The sequence below is a fragment of the Dermacentor andersoni genome, chromosome 7 (genome assembly GCF_023375885.2).
Source record: "Dermacentor andersoni chromosome 7, qqDerAnde1_hic_scaffold, whole genome shotgun sequence".
Classification (NCBI taxonomy): domain Eukaryota; kingdom Metazoa; phylum Arthropoda; class Arachnida; order Ixodida; family Ixodidae; genus Dermacentor; species Dermacentor andersoni.
This window is the reverse complement of record NC_092820.1, coordinates 21,192,063-21,209,846: the sequence shown is the minus strand read 5'-3', so window position 1 is coordinate 21,209,846 and position 17,784 is coordinate 21,192,063. Positions and strand designations below refer to the sequence as shown.

At 50.7% G+C, this 17,784-nt stretch overlaps 1 long non-coding RNA gene across 1 annotated transcript; it reads left to right on the top strand.

Annotated features, from left to right (window-relative positions):
• Positions 1-294: 294 nt before the first annotated feature.
• Positions 295-16,743, top strand: LOC126535671 (uncharacterized). The gene is made up of 6 exons (XR_008613427.2): positions 295-406; positions 478-543; positions 612-675; positions 744-807; positions 876-941; positions 16,545-16,743. It is a non-coding gene; the product is annotated as an uncharacterized lncRNA (long non-coding RNA).
• Positions 16,744-17,784: the final 1,041 nt, after the last annotated feature.

Here is a 17,784-nt window from a genome sequence, read left to right as displayed (position 1 = left end):
TAAATTCCTAAATATGCCTTCATATTCATTTCAGTTCTGAAATTTATGCAATAATTACAATGTGTTTCATGATGCATCTTTTGTATATTCAGAGCTGATATATATTCAATAGCGTTATGAAGATTTGTGCAGTTAAAAATTAATGTGCCTAATTACACGGAAAATAAATATCAGGCTGCAACTTTACAGACTGCTGAGCATTTCTTAAGTGTGAAGCAGGTCATGAATTGTAATTTTCTCATTCTTGTCGCCCATATATCCTTATGAAGGTCTGTATCTTGCTACAAATTAGGTTTTTTACCTTGCTGTAGGACACATGTTGAAACGGACCAATACATAAACGGTTAAATGGTGGCAAAGCAGCCACATTTTTCAAGCAGTTGTGTGCTCACCAATCAAACTTAAGGTACACATATAGAAGCATGCTAGGATTGACTGTTTCTTTTTTTTTACTGTCTTCTTTTAATTTTGATGCAGCTGTTACGTTTACTCATTAACGACACCACAAGGCCTGCTGGTTGCCATTGTTTTTGTCTAGTCGAGGTAAGCCGCATGGTTCCAAGCCAGAGCTTGACTGTTTTGTGGACTGACTACTTTTAATTTCTACGCAGCTCTTATGTTTACTCTCGCGGAACCACGAGGCGTGCTGGCTGCAGTTGTTTTTGTCTAGTCGAGGTAAGCCGCATGGTTCCAAGCCAGAGCTTGACAGCTTTGTGGACTGACTACTTTTAATTCCTACACAGCTCTTATGTTTACTCTCACGGAACCACGAGGCGTGCTGGCTGCAGTTGTTTTTGTCTAGTCGAGGTAAGCCGCATGGTTCCAAGACAGAGCTTGACTGTTTTGTGGACTGTCTACTTTTAATTTCTGTGCAGCTCTTCCGTTTACTCTTTCATGGAACCACGAGGCGTGCTGGCTGCAGTTGTTTTTGTCTAGTCGAGGTAAGTCGCATGGTTCCAAGCTTCACATCTTGTTGCATTCTTAAAAGCAGCCCTGAAACACTTCTTGAACATAGTGAGAAAACAATGCTGATCTGTCGTAGAGGCTGCTGTGGACATATGAACCGAATATTACTGCACTACATCAAGCAGGGAATTTACAACCACATGTCAAACACAACGAAAAATTGCTTCCTCTCGCTTCCGCAATGTTGCCACATTGAAAGCAGCTGGCCCACCATTGCTATTGGCTGATTTCGTGATCGCAAGAGTATTCTCAGTAATATATAATTCCTAATTTGAGTTAAATAAATGAAAAATGTCTGCAACCTCAAAAAGAGAATAATAATTTCATCTTTGCACTGTGCGTAGCTGCATCGGCTGCGTGTGGCCTCTGAGATGGCAGCAACGTGCTGCATAGTGTAGTCTATCACGGGCCAGAACAGGGTGCCACGACACTCAACTGTTGACCTTTGCTGTGCTCTCTTGGCTTCTCCACTGTGTAGCTTCCAGTGCACTAGTAGACACGAAAATAGTAAGTCGGGTATTGGTGCGATTACTCTGCTTATAGTTGCAGTATTCGAAAAATGTTTACGGCATGTGATGACATCTTTTCATAGTAAGGCCATTCTATATTTAGTTAGAAGAGTGTTTCCGGGCTCCTTTGGAAAGAGTGGTTTTATAGACATGTGGTACAATACCGCAATAATAATTGTAAGAGACACTTGAAAGGAGCAATTGCTCGCCTTAATTGCCAGGCTAGAGTATGCCTGTTGCTTCAACTTACAGAACCCACCATCACCACTGAAATGTGTGGGGATCGCACGCGCATCCCGATATCTCCGGGGCGGCCCCGCGGTTATCACACGATAATCACGTGCTCGCTCGCGGAGGGTAGCGGGGAAAGGGCACCTTCGCCGCTCCCGCTGCTCTTCGCGCCTGGCCGCGACGCTGCCGCCAAGGCACCCCGTTCCCTCCTTTCCCTTTCTTGGAACCGGGGAGACTCCCTCTCCGCCGCTCGGGGAGAAGCGCTATTCCCCCGATGCACCGTTGTCTTTCGGCTGAGGAGCTTGCGACAGGCCGCATCTCAATTCAGCCGCTGAGACCGCCGCACGCCGTCCCCTTGTTGCGCCCGGCCTTTGTGTGCGACTGACCGCCCCAGGGCCCGAGCGCGGATCCACCCTGGTGAGCTGAACTCTTATCAGCCTCTTTTGTGGTTCCCACATTGTGCGGTCTATTTCACCCCAGACGTGCGGAATGCTCTGCCGCTGTGGTTTTGTTTTGTGTTGTATTTGTATGTGTTGTGGCTGTTGTTGTCAGTTGGTATACTTGTACTCTAAGGTGAATAAACACCTTAGGTCGAGACTCACCCTGTCCCCACTGGCCTGAACCCGCCGTGGTCGCAACTCACTGGGAACCGCGGGTTAGGGGTCACAGCTCTGACTGTTAGGGCTGCTGCGAAAGTGCTAGCGAGCGACTGCCGCTCCACCGGCGCTGTGCGATCCAGAGAAGGGTCAGGTACGCACGCGCGAACTTGAGTAATACCCCTATATTTGGCGCCCAACGTGGGGCCAGAGGTGTGACAGGTTGAGTCTGTTTGTGTGAGTGACTGCCACTACACGAACCATGGCAGCATACGGGGCTGACTTACAGCCGTTGTATACGCTGTCGCAGGTTGCTACCAACAGGCAACAATTCGAAGCGGCGGTAACTGCTACCGCTCAGTCATACCCTGCGGCGAACATTAGCCCTGGGAATTTGATAAGCTTCGAAGAGGGTAGCGCTACACATGAGGCGCTCTCTCCGGCAGGATGTACCCTTGAAGGCGTGAGGCACATTACGCCGAACCCTTCGCCAGAGTTTGCGGAGAGCATGGAGCCACAGCGGCACACTTGCTCAACGCGTCCCGCTCCTGTGCCAGGCATTACTGGCCAGAGCGAGTCTCAGCAGGCACTGTTGCACGATGCGATGCGCTTGATTGAGAGCTTGACAGGTGCCGTGCAGAACACTCTACTGACATCTGCCGCAGCTGCTAGACCGAGAGTGAGGGTGGACTTAGCCACCTACAGCGGGTATCATGATTCAGTTAGCGTCAACGAATAGCTCGATCGCGTGCTGACTTACCAGCGCGCAACGGGGCTGTCCGATGGCGAGATACTGGAACGCTTCGTACCAGTGTCGTTGACTGATCACGCTGCCCGCTGGTTCCGGCTTACTGGCCACCGGTCTAGCACGCTGGCCGAGTTCCGAGCGACCTTACGCGAGGAATTCCTGCCCGCAGATTACGAGCGTCGTCTGCGGCGCGAGTTGGAGCTACGTACTCCGCATCCGGACGAATCCTTGCTCGAGTACGTAAGGGCGATGGACGAACTTTATCGTACCGCTGACTGGACAAGTGGCAGAAGTTCTTCTCGGACGAGATGGAAGAATCAGAGCTTGCATGGTGCGCATGCCTAGTGGAACCACATTGAGAAGACCGATTCAACTGTTGTACCCAATGGAATACATGGACGAATGACCTGAAGCTCATTCCGGGGGGAGTATGAAGAGACTGCCAACTTTAGCCTAATTCTTTTCGTCAACGGGCAACCCTGTGCTCCTCCGAACTCGCTCGGCAGCGGGCATCACTATCGAAATAAAGTTAGTTGTTTTGTTCACCTCAAACGAAGCAGTCGGTTCTTTTTTGACCTGCCAAATTTCCTCAATAGACCTTGAGGGGGACTGCGGTACGCGGTGTTGGGACACCAGCGCCCGAGCCCCCTGCTTGCTAGAAACGCGGCTGAGGTGCGAGATGGCCGCAATAAATCGTGCGTGCCTGGCGTGTTTGCCGAGGCCGTCACTGACCACGTGTAAATAGGAGAGGGAAACGAAGCTGTGGGAAGAGGGAAAACAGGGTTGTTTTCTAACACATTTACTTTTGAGAGTAAACCCATCCCTTTGGGTTGTGGCTTAAGAAACTGTCAACTCTCATTGGCAACTGCTTCCGTGGGATGGGCTAACGACCCTACCACCCCTTTTCTTTGTCTCTTCCAACTATAACAATCGAGACGAGGTGCTTGGTCCTCAGTCTAGGCTGTAATCACTAAACCTGATAGAACAGTAAGACTCCGTACGATGCAACGCTAGTCTGAGCCGTAACCACTTAGTGGTAGAACAGTGAGACTCGGTTGGTCGTATGTAGTGACAGTTGTCCTAGGCTCTAACTTAAGAGAAAGTAGAAGAGTAAGGTGCTGTTCACATGTGTGTTTTTGCATCAGTGTTCTTTTGCTAACTCTATATTTGACTGTGTAAATATTTCCGTTGCAATATATCTTCAAGTTTTGTTACCTCCAACCTGCCTCCTGCTTCATCAACGCCGATAATCACCTTGAAGACACTTTGGTCGATTTCAAGGAGAAAAGAACACAACACAACTTAACTCTCGCCAAGACGGGCATTGTTATTGACGTCTGCAACGGAGGATATAGGGAGCGAGCATGTGGCACCCTGAAACCTTTCGTTTCATTTCAAAAAGCGTCAGAGACAACTTCGTTCGATGATGCTTCGCGCGCAGACCGACCAAACGATTGCCCGAAAAGGTCCCTCAGAACGGTTGCGGCCGGGTCGACATGCCGTCCGGCCAACCGCACTGAGAAAAGAGGCGCGGAGGGGAACTGCTCCCCTCCCGCACAGCCCATAACCCCCGCTGCGGTGGCAGACTGTGCCGCAGTGAGGGGCGAACGATACCACCCGCTGCTGGACGACTCAAGCAGTTTGTCGGGGGAAGAAAAGGCTCGCCTCTCATCGCTTCTGACTGAATATGACGCCGTATTCACAGAGCGGCCTGGTTGCACTACGCTATACAGGCACAAAATTGAGACAGGCGACGCCTCTCCGTGGAAGTGCAATCCTCGGCCGGTGAGTTTGGCTAAGAGGAAAGCACTAGACAGCGCTCTGGACGAACTGCTCGATACAGGCGTTGTTGAATGGTCGGACCGCCCATGGGGTTTTCCTGTGCTGTTGGTTCCTAAAAAGGATGGGACGCCCCGCCTTTGTGTTGACTATCGCCGCCTGAACGAGGTGACACGCAAGGACGCATATCCGCTTCCTAGCATTCCCTCGATCGTATCCAACGTTGGCGGAGCGAAGTACTTCACTACACTCGATGCAAGCAGAGGATACTTTCAGGTGGAGGTAGATCCCTGTGACCGAGATAAGACTGCCTTCACTTGTCACAGGGGACTTTTCCAGTTTACCCGTATGCCATTCGGACTTGTCGGTGCGCCTGCGACTTACCAGCGCCTGATGGACCGTGTCTTGGGTGACGCAAGGTGGCACCACGCTCTTGCTTACCTGGACGATGTTGTGGTATACTCGCGTACCTTTGATGGGCACTTACGCCATCTCAGGGACGTGTTGGAGCGTCTGAGGTCTGCGGGGATAACGCTAAACCAGACCAAGACCCAGATCGCAGCAACCCGAGTAACGCTACTGGGTTTTAAACTTGATAACGGACGCCTTCTGCCGTGTGATGACAAGGTTCAGGCATTATTGAACTTCCCGTCAGCGGCAGACATAGGCGGACTGAGACGCTTTTTGGGGCTGGCGAACTTCTATCGACAGTTCATCCCAAACTGCGCTGCACTGCAAGCCCCCTTGACAGTGCTGTTGAGGAAAGGTGAGCAGTGGAGGTGGGGTCCCGAGCAAGAGGAGGCACTGCGCAACCTCGTAAAAGCGCTCGTGGAAACCACTGAGTTAAGGCTACCGGACTTGAACAAAGAATTTGTCATTCATACGGACGCCAGCGACCTTGGCCTAGGAGCGGTTCTGCTCCAACAGCACGAAGGTAGCTTGCGCCCGGTAGCTTTTGCCAGCCGCTCTTTGACTCCCGCAGAGAAAAATTACTCCGTGACCGAAAAGGAATGTCTGGCGATCATTTTCGCTCTCAAAAAGTTCGACTACTATATTGATGGAGTCCCATTCATAATTGAGACCGATCATATGGCACTAACTTGGCTTAGGCGCTTAGGAAAGCCGAGCGGCCGGCTCGCGCGATGGGCACTTCTCCTGCAGCGATGCGATTTTACCGTTGGCTACAGGAGAGGAAAGAACAACGTTGTGGCGGACGCACTTTCGCGCGCGCCCGTTGACCGTTGTCAGGATTGGGGGCTCAATCCCATCGCTCGAGCTCCGTTGCCAAGATTGGAGTCCGGCATGAATTCGAAGGTAGCTGGCCCATGCCGTCGTCCAACTTAAACACGCTGAGGACGTTGATGAAGGGAAGAACTGCTTCTCATCGAGAACGAGGAAAATGGGTTTATTTACAGAAATTAAACCAGTCTAACATGACTGCTTAAGAAAAAGAGTGTCAGTCCAACATGACTGCTCAAGAGAAAGTGTGTCAGTCCAACCTGACTGCACGAGAGAAGTGTGTCGAGCCTCCGCACAACAGCCGTTTTTAAACCCTCGGTCCTCCGGCGATGCAAGGCAGCGAAAGTTCGTTTCGTCATCGCAAAACTAGCCGCCTCCCGCGACAAGGTGACGCATACACACACGCAAACACACAGGTGCGAAGGACCGGAGCCGACGACAGAGGGGAGTCGTTCCGCAGTATCGTTTACGCCTACACACACGCAAACACACAGGTGCGAAGGACTGGAGCCGACGACAGAGGGGAGTCGTTCCGGGAAGCTCGGAGACATTCTGGGTAGCTCGTTGTCCCGCCGCGGCTTGCTCATGCGTAGCAAAATCAGGTTCGCGCTGGGGACCTCGGGCACAATAGTTCGTCCGTCGAACCCGTTTCGTCACAACGGAGATGGGGCTCGTGGATGGGGGCGGTTTTCCACACAAAGCCCGCTTCTTCGAACGCAGTCTAGCTGCAGCGACGGAGAGTGGGGGATGCGCACCTTGTCCCCCAGTCGTAATTGGGTGGCAATATTTCCTTGCAGCTCGCCATTCTTAACAGCGCCTCCATGGCCCGAAAAATCTCGACTGTCTAGCGCTGACAACCGCTAGGCAGGAAGAGAACGGCAAGTGGTCAGGGGGGGGATTGATGTCTTGGCTCGCAGCGACCACTTGTGTATTGATGTCACCGCCCCAAAACATCCAACAAGGACAGGCAACTGCAAAATGAACCCCACAACACGGCTCTGCGCCGAGATGACGTGCATTGGCTCTCACTTTAGACTCGCTAGGCTTCAAAAAAAAAAAAACAACAGAAGTGCAGAAACAAAAAATGCTGCATTTCGCTATGCCAATTTCTGAAGCAAATTCCTGCTGACGAATTCAGCAATCATGGATGGAATCCTGTTAAATGAGAGGGGATCTTCTTCGCTTAATAAAATTAGCACTAGTAACCCTAAAATTTAGGCGGGACCCTCAAACGCAGAATTCAAATTAGCCTGCTCAAACCATCCGCATTGCTATGCAACTTTCCCTTCTTATATCTAACGGAGAAGTTGTACTCTTGGAGATTGAGGCTCCATCGTAGCAAGCGGCCATTTTTGTGTGACATTTGATTGAGCCACGTCAGAGGAGAGTGGTCGGTCTCGAAAATGAACTTCGCTCCGTACAAGTAACACGACAACTTATGTGCGGCCCAAACTAAACAAGCACATTCCTTCTCTGAAGCGCTGTAGGCTTCCTCTCTTACATTTAGTTTACGGCTGGCATAGAGGATAGGATGCTCCTCGTTATCGTCGCCGACCTGACTAAGTACCACGCCCATACCTCTGTCGCTTGCGTTGCATTGAACTATGAATTCCTTTGTGTAGTCTGGCCCGCGAAGCACAGGGCGAGAAACCAATAGCGTTTTCAAACTTTGGAAAGCGTTCTCTTTGTCTTTATCCCAGTGTACGTTACTCGGTGCTCCCTTTCGGAGGGCGTCTGTTAATGGGCTTGCCATTTGCGAGTAATTCGGAATGTACCGTTGATAGTACCCCACAAGTCCCAAAAATGAACGAAGGTCCGTTTTCGTGCGCGGCTGAGAAAATCCTCCAATCGTAGCTATTTTCAGCTCCGCCGGCCGTCTCATGCCCTGACCGACAACATGGCCCAGATAAGTAACCTGCGAACAACCACACCTACACTTTTCCACTTTCATCGTCAAGCCGGCTTCCCTCAACCGTGAGAACACCTGTTTGAGGTGCGATACGTGTTGTTCCCAGCTGTCCGAAAAAATTGCCACATCATCAAGATAGGGCAAGGCGAATTCCTGCAAGTCTTTTAGGACAATATCCATTAACTTAGAGAAGCTAAACGGCGCGTTCTTCAGCCCGAAGCTGAGTGCGAGAGGGCGAAAAGTGCCTACAGGCGAGATGAATGCGGCATAGCGGCTGGCACTTTCCGAAAGGGGAACTTGCCAGTACCCCGCACGAGATCTATAGTTGAAATTTATTTAGCAGCGCTAACTCTTTCAATTCGTTCCTCAATGTTGGGTATCGGGTACAGCTGATCCCTAGTGATGGCATTTAACTTCCTGTAGTCAAAACACGCACGAGGGTCCTTGTTAGGGGTTTCTACCAGTATTAGCGGTGACGTGTAGTCACTCTCAGCGGGCTCAATAACTCCCAACTCTAGCATGCGCTGTTTCTCTGCCTCCATAATCTCTCTCTGTCTTGGAGACACCCTGTAAGGCTTTGATCTTACTGGTTCGGTTGATGTCAGCTCAATTTCATCCGTTATCAGTTAGGTTCTACCCGGCCGATCGCTGAATCTGTCGAGATATTCCCCTAACACCTCTTTTAGCTCATCTAACTGCTCGGGTTTTAGAGCGTGCGAGCTTCCCGAGTGCTCGACTACTTCTTCTAGGCCGATTTCAGAGTTGGAGGTCGCCCTATACTTCTTAAACTTGGTACCAATGCCATCCGGCTCTTTGATGGTATAGTTAACGACTCGGCTCCGCTCTACATACGGCTTCATCAAATTACAGTGATATATCCTCACTTCCTTCCTGCGACCGGGCATTCTCAAAGCATAGTTAGTATCTGAAAGTTTGTGCAACACTTTAACGGGCCCGTCCCAGTGAACTTCAAGCTTGTTCTTTCTTCAAGGTTTGAGGATCATTACCTGGTCTCCGGCGTTAAATGTACGAAGCCTCGCATTCTTGTCGTAATAGAATTTGGCGTTCTTTTGAGCTACTCCCATGTTCTTTCCGACTAGTTCTTGGGTTGCGCTGAGCCGTTCCAGTAAATTTAGCACGTATTCAACCACTGTTGGACTCTCCCCTCTTTCTTCCCACATCTCTCTTAACATTCTCAGTGGAGAACGGAGTGTCCTCCCATACACTAGTTCTGCTGGTGAGAACCCTGTCGCTTCATGTGGAACCGTTCGCAAAGCAAACAAAGTTGCCGGCAGACAGTTCTCCCAGTCCTCCTTATGCTCGTAACAGAGCGCACGCAAAACTCGCTTAAGCACCGAAGGCCACCTCTCTACACTGTTTGACTGAGGGTGATAGACAGAACTGTGTATTAACTTTACCCCGCACTTTTGCAAGAATGTGGAAGTCAGTGCGCTCGTGAATACTGACCCTTGATCTGCCTGAATTTCGGCTGGAAACCCAACTCGTGCAAACACTGTCAAAAGCGCGTCTACTACTTCGGTGGAACTGAGCTCTTTCAAGGGGATTGCTTCTGGAAACTTGGTAGCCGGACACAGCATGGTAAACAAGTACCTGTTGCCTGATTTTGTTTTTGGAAGAGGCCCTACCGTGTCTATTACAAGTCGTCTGAAAGGCTCTGTTATTAAGGGCACTACCTTCAGTGGAGCTTTCCATGTCTCTCCTGGTTTACCAGAACGCTGGCAGGCGTCGCATGATCTTACAAAGTTTTCTACGTCTTTGAAACAGCCAGGCCAGTAGTATTCCATAAGCAATCTTTCCTTTGATTTGTTTATGCCTAGGTGGCCGGACCACCCATTTCCATGACAGAGACTCAAAAGGTCCTCCCTATATTTAGTAGGTACGACTAACTGATCTAAAATCCTACCCTTTCGATCTCTGTAGTGCCGATACAACAAACCTCCTCTCTCATGTATCGTCACGTTGCGCCTAGCAATGCCTTCTTTAGCTGTGTCATGTAATTTAGCTAAGCTCTCATCATTCTTTTGCTCAGCTGCCAGTGACTCTTTATCTACACGTAAAAGCTGATCAAAGTTCTTTGAGGCCGGTGATAATAACGACCCTGTCTCGCTTGTGAGTGCGTCAGCTTGCTCTTCCTGCAGGCTAGAACTTTGACACTCAAGTGCTACGCTCTCATTGAGCTGGTCAGCTGGCAGGCTCTCCTCAACTGTTCTTTTGTCCCTCGGGCCTAGCTCGGATTCGGGTATTGAAGTTATCCCCTTTTCTGCTTCCGCTGGAGGAGCGTGTGCATTTTCCACCGAAAGCGCCGCGATCTTACGAGCTTGGCCTCGGGTCAATGCCTGTACTATGCCCTCTCCCAGTTTGAGCCCTTTGTCACACAGTAACCGATTCGAACGATTCGAAAAGATGTATAAGGATACTGCAGTGACAAAAATTTGGAAACTGCAGCCTCAGTCTCTAGCTCCCCGAACGGTCCATTGATTTTGACTTTGGCCATGGGCAGACACACGCTGCGTTCTTCTACAACCTGTTTTATCCATGCTACTTCTCCGGTCAAGTCATCTACCGTCACGTAAGACGAATGGACAATGTCCATCGTGGCGGCACTGTCTCTTAGCACTCGGCGTGGTTTTCCATTAACTTGCAGGTCGTGAAGATATGGACTTAAAAGTTCCATATTCTCATCCTTTTCCTCCACGTAGGAGAAAACTACGCTAGACTTCTCGCAGTTTACAGCTATATGTCCCAGTTTGTGGCATTTGTAACAGCGCATTGGTCTAAAAGATTTGAATTTTCTTTTCTGTTCTTTTTGTGCGGTTTCTCTGTTAAGTTTCTCCTCGCTCTTTTCTGCGGGCTTTTCCGCCATGTCTACAGGCTCCGATCGTCTAGTCTGCGCACGTTTTTTGAACGGAAATGGTTTCCGCGGTCCATTTCGACCGTCCCAGTTTCCCTCCTCGGCGTTCAACTTTCTACGGGTTGCGTACTCTTCGGCTAATTCAGCCGCCCTTTCCACAGTGTTTACATTACCTCTGTCTTGCACCCACAGTTTCACAGCTTGGGGGATGGTTTTGTAAAACTGTTCTAGACACATGCATTCAATGATCATGTCTCTGCTGTCGTACGCTTCCGCGCTTTTAAGCCACTCGACTAGGTTGGCCTTTAAGCTATATGCAAACTCCGGATATCCCTCGCTATCTTTCTTGCCTGTGCTCCTAAACCTTTGCCGAAAAGCTTCGGCTGAAAGGCGGTATTTTTTCAGGAGACTCGCCTTAACTTTTGCATAATCATATGCATCCTGTGCACTCAATCTGGCGATTACTTCCGCCGCCTCACACGGCAACATAGACAGCAACCGCTGTGGCCATGTATTCGGGCCGAAGTTCATCTTTTCGCAAGTCCTTTCAAAATTACTAAGGAACAAGCCTGTGTCGGTCCCGACCTCAAATGGCTTTAATAGCCTGTCCATGCGGTACGATTCTGCCTCACTTGATCGTCCCAGAGCGCCTTCACTTCCTTGAGACAACTCCAAACGTTTGCTTTCAAGTTCAAGTTGCATTTTTCTTAACTCGCGTTCTTCTCTTTCTCTTTCCCGTTTCTCTCTCTTTTTGAGAAGTTCCAATCCCATTACAATATCTTCCTCACTGGCCTGTTCGGAAATGATATGCAATAATTCTGATCTTGGCATTTCCTCGCGTACATCTAGGCCCAGGTCCTCACCAACAATCAACAACTCGTCTCTCAGCAGTGTCCTTAACCCCATGACTGCTGCTTTACTGCCTTGATTCTGCTCTCTAAATCTAGCTAGGAAAACACAACCTAGCTAACACACAACAATCTAGCTTCCCTACAGTTCTAAACAGAACAACCACAAAATGAAGCCTAGAGAGTCAAAGCAAGAATCAAGCACTCACCGCAGATACAGCACCATGTCGCAAAGTCCATCTCACCGCTGTCAGCCAGTTGTCAGGATTGGGGGCTCAATCCCATCGCTCGAGCTCCGTTGCCAAGATTGGCGTCCGGCATGAATTCGAAGGTAGCTGGCCCATGCCGTCGTCCAACTTAAACACGCTGAGGACGTTGATGAAGGGAAGAACTGCTTCTCATCGAGAACGAGGAAAATGGGTTTATTTACAGAAATTAAATCAGTCTAACATGACTGCTTAAGAAAAAGAGTGTCAGTCCAACATGACTGCTCAAGAGAAAGTGTGTCAGTCCAACCTGACTGCACGAGAGAAGTGTGTCGAGCCTCCGCACAGCAGCCGTTTTTAAACCCTCGGTCCTCCGGCGATGCAAGGCAGCGAAAGTTCGTTTCGTCATCGCAAAACTAGCCGCCTCCCGCGACAAGGTGACGCATACACACACGCAAACACACAGGTGCGAAGGACCGGAGCCGACGACAGAGGGGAGTCGTTCCGCAGTATCGTTTATGCCTACACACACGCAAACACACAGGTGCGAAGGACTGGAGCCGACGACAGAGGGGAGTCGTTCCGGGAAGCTCGGAGACATTCTGGGTAGCTCGTTGTCCCGCCGCGGCTTGCTCATGCGTAGCAAAATCAGGTTCGTGCTGGGGACCTCGGGCACAATAGTTCGTTCGTCGAACCCGTTTCGTCAGAACGGATATGGGGCTCGTGGATGGGGGCGGTTTTCCACACAAAGCCCGCTTCTTCGAACGCAGTCTAGCTGCAGCGACGGAGAGTGGGGGATGCGCGCCTTGTCCCCCAGTCGTAATTGGGTGGCAATATTTCCTTGCAGCTCGCCATTCTTAACACTGTGAGAAGAGTAACATTACTACTCAACTCACCTCGCCCGAAACTGAGCTTGAGAGCGGACTAACCGCTGTGACGATTGAGGTTGTCAGGAGGGGTAACATTAACACCCATCGTGACCCCTCAGTGACTCAGCCTAAGCGCAGAGTAACTGCTACAATGCTCGACGGCGCTGGTCCCGAAGGAAGGGCAGACAAACCCCCTTCGTAGGACGAAAGCGTGAACCACTTGGACTGCGTCAGTTCAGTGGGGAGCGTGTTCGGCAGAAAGGAGCTGTTAGAGGCACAGCGGGAGGATCCATTTTGTAAAGAAAGTGTTCGAGGGGCTCCGGGAGCCCGGCGGCGCGGCCGCGGCGCACATGTACGCAGCTGGTATTGCTGTGGGTGCGCGGCGCTCCGAAACAGCTGGTAATGCTGTGAGCGCGTTGGATTCCTACCTGCTAGACTCTGACGGCGTCCTGCTGAGATACATTCCCGCGGAGAAGGATACACACGAGTCCTTCAAAGCGGTGGTTCCACGCACGCTGAGAGGAGCACTTTTACGCTACTTTCACGATACGTGCATCGCCGGGCATGCAAGTGTCCCTAAGACTTATCTGAAGTTGTGCCGCTTTGCTACCTGGCCTGGAATGAAGCGGGATGTGATGCGCTACGCCCGCTCTTGCAACGTGTGCCAACGCGTGAAGCCGCGTGGTGGACGCCCACCCGGGCTCATGCAGCCGATCAATAGCCGAACACCGTGGCAAATTGCGGCATGTGACGTCATGGGACCTTACCCCAGGACACCGAGCGGGAACCGATTCCTTCTCGTAGTCACAGACCATTTCAGCAAGTGAGTGGAACTGTTCCCCCTACGGAAGCTGACGGCACGCGTAATCATGGGAAAGCTGATCGAGGTGTTTACACGATTTGGCTGTCCTGAGCAGCTGATAACGGACAATGCGTCCTATTTCACTGCCAAACTCTTCGTGGACTCTTGTGGAGCTCTCGGCATTAAGCACAGGAGAACAACCACGTACCATGCCCAGGCGAATCCCACTGAGCGTGTGAACCGCAACATCAAGCACATGCTCGTTGCATTTGCGGGGACGCACAATGAGTGGGACGCTTGTCTTCCTGAAATTGGATTTGCTATCAGGTCGACAGTGAATCGATCGACTGGGTATACACCCGCCACCCTCAACCTTGGGAGGGAGCTGTTGAATCCGGTAGAACTTACTCTACAGGAACGAAGCAGCACGGAACTGGTTGTTTCGTCGGCGCGCGCCGATTATGCGACTGGGCTGCGCGCGAAGGTAACGGAGGCTTTACGAAAAGCGCGACGGAACCTGAGCACTGCACGTGCCGAGCAGAAAGCGCAGTACGACCGCTCTCACCGGGAAGTTCACTACAATGTGGGTGACCTGGTGTTGAGGCGGAATCACGTCCTGAGCGACGCCAGTAAGAAATTCTCAGCTTCTCTGGCGCCGAAATGGACAGGACCGTACCGGGTGCGAGAGACTGTCTCTTCGCTCGTGTACAGGCTGGCGGACTTGAAGTTAAGACCGATCAGCCGACCGGTGCATGTCTGTGATCTCAAACCCTACAACAGAGGGAACGAGTGGCCCGAGGAGAACGCTCTCCCGCGCCCGCAGGCAGCGGCATCGGGTGGCACAGCTCGACATTCGAGCCCAGTGCGGCGTTATAACTTGCGATCTCGGCAGAACTAACTCTGTCCGGTTCGCGGAGGCTATTTTATTGTGCGCGATATCGGACGGGACGCTCCTCCGATGTCTAGTATGCAGGCTTCCAGAGCGAGCACGCGCTTTCTCTTTGGAAGAAGCGAGAGGGGCTGACAAAATTGTCGCAGCAGCAGACCGCCCGTCGGGAGCCGTGCAACAACATTCACGCAAGAAGAAAAGACAGTCTCCGCTGTGGGTACGAACGAGCAGGCCGTAAGCAGTCAGCAGCGCAGTGCAGGCAACAGGCGGCGAGAAAAGATCCTCCGGCGGCTAACAGCGAGGTGAGAGGTGCAGCGGGCGACATCCGGTCCGGAACGGTCCCGGCGGCGCAGAATTCGCCGAACCGCACCGCACAGCTCTGCGACCGAGTTGCGAGCCCTGCAACCAAGCATCCAGCCTCAAGGCCGAGCGAAAGACTTCGCCCGCAGGGACAGAGTGGACCCCTGCTGCGCTGCGAGGTGCAAGGCATCGTCAGGGGTGGGTCGGCGCGCCTTTGCCGATCTTGCGTGCCGAAACTCGCGAGCGTGCGCAACGACCGAGAGAGCTGTGTCGGAACGAACAGAAAAAAACGCGTTCGCCAATACCAGAGGACAACGAACCCCGGCAACACCAAAAGACAGCTGCCCTGCGCCATATCGAGGCTGGTTCGGGGATCGCGTCAGCATAATCGAAACAGCCAAGAGAAATCCAGGGACCCTTTCGCCACCATGGACCCGGCACGTCCGACTAGGCGGGTGACGCCTCCGAGACGCAAGGTGCCCCGGACCCAGCAGCCTTCTTGCCTCCTACTACATACCGTTACTGTCAAGCTGCTCCGCGACATCCTTCAACGTTCCGGCCTGGCTCGCGACTACCTACACGGCGACAACTGCGGTCTGCAGCTAGAGCTGCTCCCTCACCAACATGGACTCAAACCGTGTTGCTGTCGGAGTAGCATGCCTCTCTCAGGAAAGCCTCAGGTGACGGCGGCCTCTTAGCGGCTAAAGGGTTATTTTAAGGAGGGGGGGATGTGGGGATCGCACGCGCATCCCGATATCTCCGGAGCGGCCACGCGGTTATCACGCGATAATCACGTGCTCGCTCGCGGAGGGTAGCGGGGAGAGGGCACCTTTGCCGCTCCCGCTGCTCTTCGCGCCTGGCCGCGACGCTGCAGCCAAGGCACCCCGTTCCCTCCTTTCCTTTTCTTGGAACCGGGGAGACTCCCTCTCCGCCGCTCGGGGAGAAGCGCTATTCCCCCGATGCACTGTTGTCTTTCGGCTGAGGAGCTTGCGACAGGCCGCATCTCAATTCAGCCGCTGACACCGCCGCACGCTCTCCCCCTATTGCGGCCGGCCTTTGTGTGCGACTGACCGCCCCAGGGCCCGAGCGCGGATCCACCCTGGTGAGCTGAACTCTTATCAGCCTCTTTTGTGGTTCCCACATTGTGCGGTCTATTTCACCCCAGACGTGCGGAATGCTCCGCGGCTGTGGTTTTGTTTTGTGTTGTATTTGTATGTGTTGTGGCTGTTGTTGTCAGTTGGTATACTTGTACTCTAAGGTGAATAAACACCTTAGGTCGAGACTCACCCTGTCCCCACTGGCCTGAACCCGCCGTGGTCGCAACTCACTGGGAACCGCGGGTTAGGGGTCACAGCTCTGACTGTTAGGGCTGCTGCGAAAGTGCTAGCGAGCGACTGCCGCTCCACCGGCGCTGTGCGATCCAGAGAAGGGTCAGGTGCGCACGCGCGAACTTGAGTAATACCCCTATAAATGACAGTAACTGTCCTAACAGATATGTTTGCGAACCATCACCACTGCTAATGACGTCCTGCAAGTCTGTGTGTGGATTAAACCATTTGCCAGTGTAATTGCACTCTACAATTGCTTTTTCATGATATATAAAAAAAATAGTGCTGAACATCATGTAGCATATGATTTTGAGAGAAGCAATTGCTTAAAATTATAAAGTAAATGTGACCGAAGCAAAACAACGGCACATATTTTTCTATTTTAAATACTGAATTGAACATCTTTATTGTAAATAATTTGTGGCTTCTTTCTTTTTCACTGCTGTATTGCAGAGCAAACCTTCATGTGAGGCCTGCAGCAGGGCAAACATCTGTGGGCAGGCAGTGGTATCCAAGAGGGAAGGGACCATTGCTGTGGATTCTGCAGCTACATCATCATTTTATGTGGTCACCTTTTCTATAGTATTTTTAAATTATGTAAGGTCTGCATGTCCTTTATTTTATTAGTCAATAAAGCCGCTTTGTCATAAGATCAGGTGGTCATTTTTGCTGCATGTTGTGCACATTTGCCTTGGATGAGTCATTGCACAAAAATCCCATTTATTACATGTTACAAAATTTTATGCAGGTTATTATAAACAATGTAATGCTTAAATTTATTTTTCAGTTCTATATATTAACATGCCGTGTCATAATTTTGCTTTTTACCATGCCAATGTAGGATAACCATTTACATATGCTCCTGTAAGTACACCTATAAAAGCCTGCATATTGTTTCCGAATTATAATGCAATTCTGGGAACGTCTAATTAAATTCTAATTTTGTTCTTGTCAAGATGTTTATAAAAGCCTGCATATATAATGCTTCCGAAGCCACTACTACACAATCCTGGGAACGTCTAATACAATTCTTGAAGTTGTTCTAGTCGAGATGTTTATTAGCCAACTTTTAGCGTAACGTTAGCAGGGCTTACTGAAGTACCTGTAGACGTCCACGGCTAGAAAAGGTTTTGACCAGGACAGCTATTAGACTTTTGAATTAGCCGTTCAAGACATCTTTTAGACATCAAATAGCTGCTTCCGTGCTTCGTGGGAAGGAATGTTTGAAAGAAGAAAAAAACAAAAAAGAATTGGAAAGTTCAAAGTGCAAGCTGAGGCTGCTTTTCAACAGATGTTGAAAAACCTTCCTGAAATAAGTTGCGAGAAGATGAATTCTAAGAACATTACTTAACGAAGTTAGTTAAAAAGCACAAGCTTGCAGACGTGAGAGAGCCTGCAGGAAAGCTTATATTGGTGTCTGCAAACAAAACCTTCAGAAACAGCGGAGGTATGCAGCACCCAAAAAGAGCAAATCTAAAATGGCACTAGGTCATCGGCCAACTGTACTGGAGCAAGAAGCAATAAAGCGGGATCTTTTAGGTGGGGAAATGAACAGCAAAACCTTATTTATTCATACTGGTAATTTCTATTATTACTGCAGGCCAGCAAAGTAAGCTTAGTAGTAGTGTGGTCGTAGAAAGCTAAGGAAAATGCTGTTTTTGTTTAGACAGGCAGAGTATGGTCGTCCTAAGCA